Below are 6,221 nucleotides of genomic sequence, written 5' to 3' on the forward strand. Positions count from 1 at the left end.
TAGAGAAGAGGCAGACGCAGGCAGGAGCCTAACTAGGAAATCAGAGTCAGCAGCATCCTGTCGGAACTGAGAAATAAAAAGAGGGAACTTTAGAACAGCTCACAGGTTCTCTCAATGCTACATGCAACATTTTAAAAACAGCAGCAGCATCGCTGATACTTATTCAAGGTTGATTCTGTCCCGGATACTGTGACAAAACGTCATGTCAAATCCTGTAACAATTCTCTAAAACAAATGCCATTATTATCCTGATGGTAGGAAACCAACAGAGTTTCCACTCCCTTGGGAAACCGTTGACATGTAACTATATATATATAGTTCCTGTAGCTTTTCACTAGTTATTTTCCAACACAATTTGATATTTAATTGCTTTCACCATAATCACATAAGCAGGAGTCAGATATTAAATTCACCTTATTTGACTGATCTTGAACAAAAACTGACGGCAGCTCAGAACTAAAATTCTAGGCCTCATTACTTCCGAACTGGAGAGTTGTTTTTTGCTCTCATGGAGTGACCATCCTTAGAAGAGATATTGTCTTCTCTACAACAAGGACTTACCCATTGTCGCCCCTTGGGGTTGGCAAGGACCACTCCACACATATTCCCTCTGTTCCAAACTTGAATGTTCCAACAAGGAGGTGACAAAAGACCTATAGCAAGGGCCAAAAAAAGCAGACAGACAGCCACTTCACTTGCTGAGCTGGAAACAACATTTTAAGGAGCATATAAGGAACTAGACGTGTTTTTATAGCTCGGCTGTGCTAAGGACTCTAAGAGGACACTTCTTGGGACAGAGTTGAAGCAAATAAGGGATAACTGTACATTAAAGAATTATTAGGCACCAGAGTAAAGAAACATTTTTGGATGTAGGTCAGGGTTGGAGCATGACAGCTGTGAACCTTTGTCTTACTACCAAGCAAGAAAATGGTTACTTGATGCTTTCTGTCACTTGCATTGGTCTTATTTAAATATGATCATCTGAAGTTGAGGAAATCAAAAATAGATTTTCTCTAAGCATTTTTGCCCTTCATTTATTTAAAAGAAAACCACTATTATGAAGGGGTATATAATAAGATTAAAATTACGTACTACCGAAAGACACAGCAGCAATAGAACCAGCAGGCAAGGTGAGGACAAATTAAACTGATTTGTAGATAATGACTCTTCAAATAAAATTTGTTCTTTCCTCAGAAAGCTATTTTCTTAAATGTGTATTTATTCATTCCCTGTCTTCATTCTTAAGATAGGATTGTACACCTTAGACAAAATCTCCACATGGATTTCATAATTTTGGCTGGGTATCATCTTAGTTCTTTCTTTTCCTCTTGAACTAATCTCAGAACTTTCCCCTCTGGCTGAGAGCAAGAAGTGCCATTTAATTACGCTGTATCTGCAGTCTGTCACATGGTTAAGTTTGTATATCCAGTTCTTAGAAATGAATAAAGACTTGGGTGGTGACTGTGGCTCAAGGAGGAGGGCGCTGGCCGCATATACCGGAGGTGGTGGGTTCAAACCGGACCACGGCCAAAAACTGCAAAAAAAAAAAAAAGAAAGAAAGAAAGAAAGAAAGAAAAGAAAAGAAAAAAGAAATGAATAAAGATTTGGCTACTTTAGAGAAGAAAAGAGATTTCTTCACCAAACCAGGTATGAATCACATACAATTATTCCGTTTGGCAGATGATGAACCCCATACCTCTGTTTTTCTTTACATTTCTCAGAGATTGAAAGAATAGACTCTACATAAAGAAAGCTGGTGAACAATATTTGATTGTGCACTCAGAATTTATTCTACCTTCACTGACTACACTCAAATTTTCCTTACCTCTTCCCCACTGTAGCCATAAACTTTGGAAGAAGTTACTCCATTTCAGCTCTAGCCGCTAGTATTTTACCCCACTCAAAACAAAGATTGGTTCAACAGGGGCTTTTACCCAAACCTAAATCAAACAGCATTTGGCTTCTTCCTGGCCACAGTGATAAGCCCAATCAGAGTAAATCTCAAACCTTTTGTTCAGTGATTACAGAATGTGACAGTCTCTCTTGGCCTGGTTGGGAACAAGGTACCATGTTGCCCTGTCTGGTTGCTATGGCAACCACTTTGTGGCTATGATGGAAGACCTGAGAATGAAGCCAGAATACAGAGGAGGGAACAGCCCAGAGAAGCATATAAATCAGAGAGACTGCCTTAATCAGAACATACCTGGACTTTTCAGATATGTGAGCCAGTAAGTTTCCCTACTTGTCAGGGAAGCCAGCCTCGACATGCTGTGTGTTTACTTCCTAGTGGCCTAGTGGTGCAGGACACCAAGGGAAATTATTAATAAGAATTATAGAATATTAATATAGAGAAATAATGGAGACAAAAAGATAGCTTTAAGAGCAGCAGGGCTTGGGAGGTGGCACACACTTCTTTGTGAGGCTTCTGGTATGCCCCCCAAGTATCAGGCTAGTTCTGTATTTCATACATCAGTGTTACAATCATAAATCTCATGAAGGCAAGGCAAACAATCCCATCATGGTTCTTGCTGCACTTGTATTTATGTTAATTCCATGGATTTGCTTACTACTTTTTACTGTTTCAAAGTGTTGTGGTCTTAATGTAAACAAAGTCTTGATAAGGAAGCCAATTATAGGCTGACTCAAGGACCAAATCCTAGCTGACCCACAGTCACACACCACAGATGTGATGTTTTAATACTCTGACAATCTTATGTCCAAACAGACTCCTCTGGCCCAATTAAGGTGACAGAAGAAAAGAGATGTTTCTTAAGATTCCTTATCTGGTCTGGAGCAAGTCTTCCTGTGCTGGACAAAGTTTAAAGAATCCACATTCTTAACTCCCAAGAAGCACTCTCCCAGAGCACACAGCCCCGCCCTGGCAGAAAGTGGCTTCCAGGCCTCCAGCCATCTGCAGCTGCTGCTGTGAGGGGTGGGGGTTTTAACACACCCAGCTGCAGAATCCTACAGCAACACCGGCTTGCACTTTGTGCTCAAAACCAGGAAAATGTATCCAAATCAACCCTCTATTACTGCCTCCCTTTGTCCAGACTCTGTTCCCTATTCTTAATAATATTTCTAATCTACTAACAATTAATAATTGAATATTGGTTTCAAACTTATAAAATCATTATTACTAGTAATGCAAGCACATCAAGATGTGACTCTTCCCTTAAGTATTCCCACATGCACTCTTCACCTACTGAAATATAAACTATGAGAAAAGGTGGTCCTATTCAAGGACTGAATACTAGAACTTTGTGACAATTAAATTAATCACCATCATTTGTTTTCAATCACTACAGCATTTCACAGACTTAAGAATACCAAATGAAGACTGAGGTGTACTCACTCATGCCTGTAATCCCGGCACTCTGGGAAACCGAAGGGGGTGCATTGTTTGAGCTCAGGAGTTTGAAACCAGTCTGAGAAGAGTGAGACCCCCGTATCTACTAAAAACAGAAAAACTACTCAGGCATGGTGGCAGGCATCTGTAGTCCCAGCTACCTGGAAGGCTAAGGCAAGAGGATCACTTGAGCCCAGGAGTTTGAAGTTAAAGTGAGCTAAGCTAAGCTAACGCTGTGGCACTCTAGCCTGGATGACAGAGTGAGGCTCTATCTCAGATTAAAAAATATATACATACTAGATGGAAATTCGTGCATATATGGTTAACTAATAATTGAGAAGGGCAGCAACAATATTAGTGGGAAAAGACACTGGTTAATGAATGGTGTTGGGAGTATTGGATATCCACCGGTAAAAGAATGAAGCTGGGCTCTTGCCTTACAACATATACAAAAATTAACTCAAAATGAGTTAAAGCCTAGGGATCTATTGTATATAGCATGATCACCATGGTTAATGGTACTGTATTTTTTACTTAAAATTTGATAAAAGGGCAGATTTTAAGTATCTTCAACACATGCCATGTAAATAGTAACATATGAATGGTGATGGATGGATGGCGGTGATGCATGTGTTACATAAATTATGTTAATCATTACACAATGTATAGGCTCTTCAAACCATCACATTGCACACTTTTAATATATATAATTTAATTTGTCAGTTAGGTATTTTAAATATTTGTTTAAAACTCAGATGGAAAAAAGGTCAAGATTTAATTAGAATCCAGCACTCTTCTACAAAATATTGTTTGTAGAAGAGGTCTGTTTGTAGAACAGAGGTCCCATTACAACCTGTATATTATATATAGTTGTCCAGTCAAGTGATTTTTATAAATGTTTGAAATCAACTTTGAAAGTCTCATTAGAAAAATAATGTCCAGAAAGGGAAATGAACCATTTGGATGTTACTTGGTCTAAAATTTCCTCTGTATTAACCAGCTGCTCTATTATATGAAATACCACCCAAACTTGGTCATTCATTTGAGATGAGGCCTTGAAAAATTTTAATATTCAAAGTAACAGGATTAGATGGTCAAGTTCAGAGTTTCTGTACACAATTAAACAACTCATCCTTCCTTGTTTATCAGATTAGCTGCAGCAGAGGTAATTAACCTACCAACATAGAATACAAATGTTAATTCATTTAAATCCAGGGAAGGAAGGACAGGGAGAAAGAGCTCTCACCCAGGACAGACTGTTGCGGAAGCAGGGAGCAGATTTTAAGGACAGGTGGAGGTGAGCAAAGAGCAGTGGAGTGGCAAAATGACCCCCAAAGTAACCTCTCTTACTTTAATCCCCCTCAGTGCCAGTTCTACATAAGGAATGTTCACGAATTCTACCCCAGTGCTGGGATTGCATTCTTTATGTAATAACTCCAACACCAACAATTGGCAGAGTAATCACAATATGTCCTAGCACTCAGAAAGGGTTCAGGCCAGGAATTTTCTGCAGAAAAAGCCTGAACAGAGGTCCCATTACAACCTCACAGCTGGCCTGGCCACTCACTTTCCCTCCTCCTCCCTCCTCCCCACCCTGAGCAGTCATACGCACAGCAGACATATTAGTCCTAACAAAATATTCTCATGATTTCTCTGTTGCACTTTCCTTCCCAACTGGACACAAACCAGCTTTGTGAAAACTTGTACTTGTCTTACTGAAAAAAAAAAAAATAAAAAGCAATGATTAAGTACTAGAATTGCGTCCAGACATAACTGAAGCCAGTTCAGCTCTTATTTAACAAACTTTGCTTTCCTTCCACCCTGCTATCTATCTGCCACATCTTTAGCCGTATTTTTTTCTAACACATCAAATAAAAGATAATTTGATGTGGGGGAGGATTCCAAATATTTATGAAGTAGCCTGAAAGAAAAGTCTTCATAAAATCACTTTGGAAAGATATGCTTCCCCTACACAATAAAGGTCTTAAAATGTGTTTTAATTTTTCTTTCCTGTGTATGAGAGAGAGAGCAAGTATTATATTAAGGTATAAAGCCAGTACTTTTTATTGGCCTAATATTTTATTTTGAAAATATTTAATACTAAGAAAACACTTTGCTGTATATAATTATTATATGAAGAGAAAGTAATGCTATGTATAATTTTTAGAAATGAAAACTCTTGCTTTGTCTGGTTTGTGGTTTGATTTCAAGGGAAAAAAGGGCACCATTCAAACTTGGTTTGAACCATGTTACCAATTTACCAGTAGATTAATGTTAAATCCTCCTATGTTTGAAATTCTGATCTTTTACTTTTATTTTGTTTAATCAGAAAGTATTTAAAATTACACCATTTAGCCTTCTAGGTTTCAAATCAGCTCATTTGCCAGCAGCCTGTCCTGCATTGGGGTCTGGCAGAAACAGACATAGCCCGGTAGAACATCAAAGTTTATCAAGCCACAGGAACTACATAGTCGGAAATTTTCCTCATTACTCCCTGTCCCACATCCCTACTCCCACCCTAAAAACTGGTAATACAATCCGAAAAAGAAACTTGGAGTCACTAAGTCAAATATAGTCTTCAGAGACTCAGAAGAAAGATCAGTTCAAACTTGTTAATGGATCTTGAACAAAACACTCATCAGTATGATGCTAAAAAATCAAAACTGAGGAAGTCAGCTTACACACACACACACACACACGTGCGCCACAATTCTCACTGTGATCCTGTGACCAAATTGGTAATTATATTTCATTCTCACAATCAAAGAATCCAATTGCTAGAAAATATTTGAAGTAGTTATTAGAAAGCACTCAAAAAAAAAAAAAAAAAAAGACATGAGGAAAACTCCAGATCTTCCCTCTGAAAATCTCTACT

This window comes from Otolemur garnettii, unplaced genomic scaffold (genome assembly GCF_000181295.1).
Source record: "Otolemur garnettii isolate 467f Iridium unplaced genomic scaffold, OtoGar3 scaffold00061, whole genome shotgun sequence".
Classification (NCBI taxonomy): domain Eukaryota; kingdom Metazoa; phylum Chordata; class Mammalia; order Primates; family Galagidae; genus Otolemur; species Otolemur garnettii.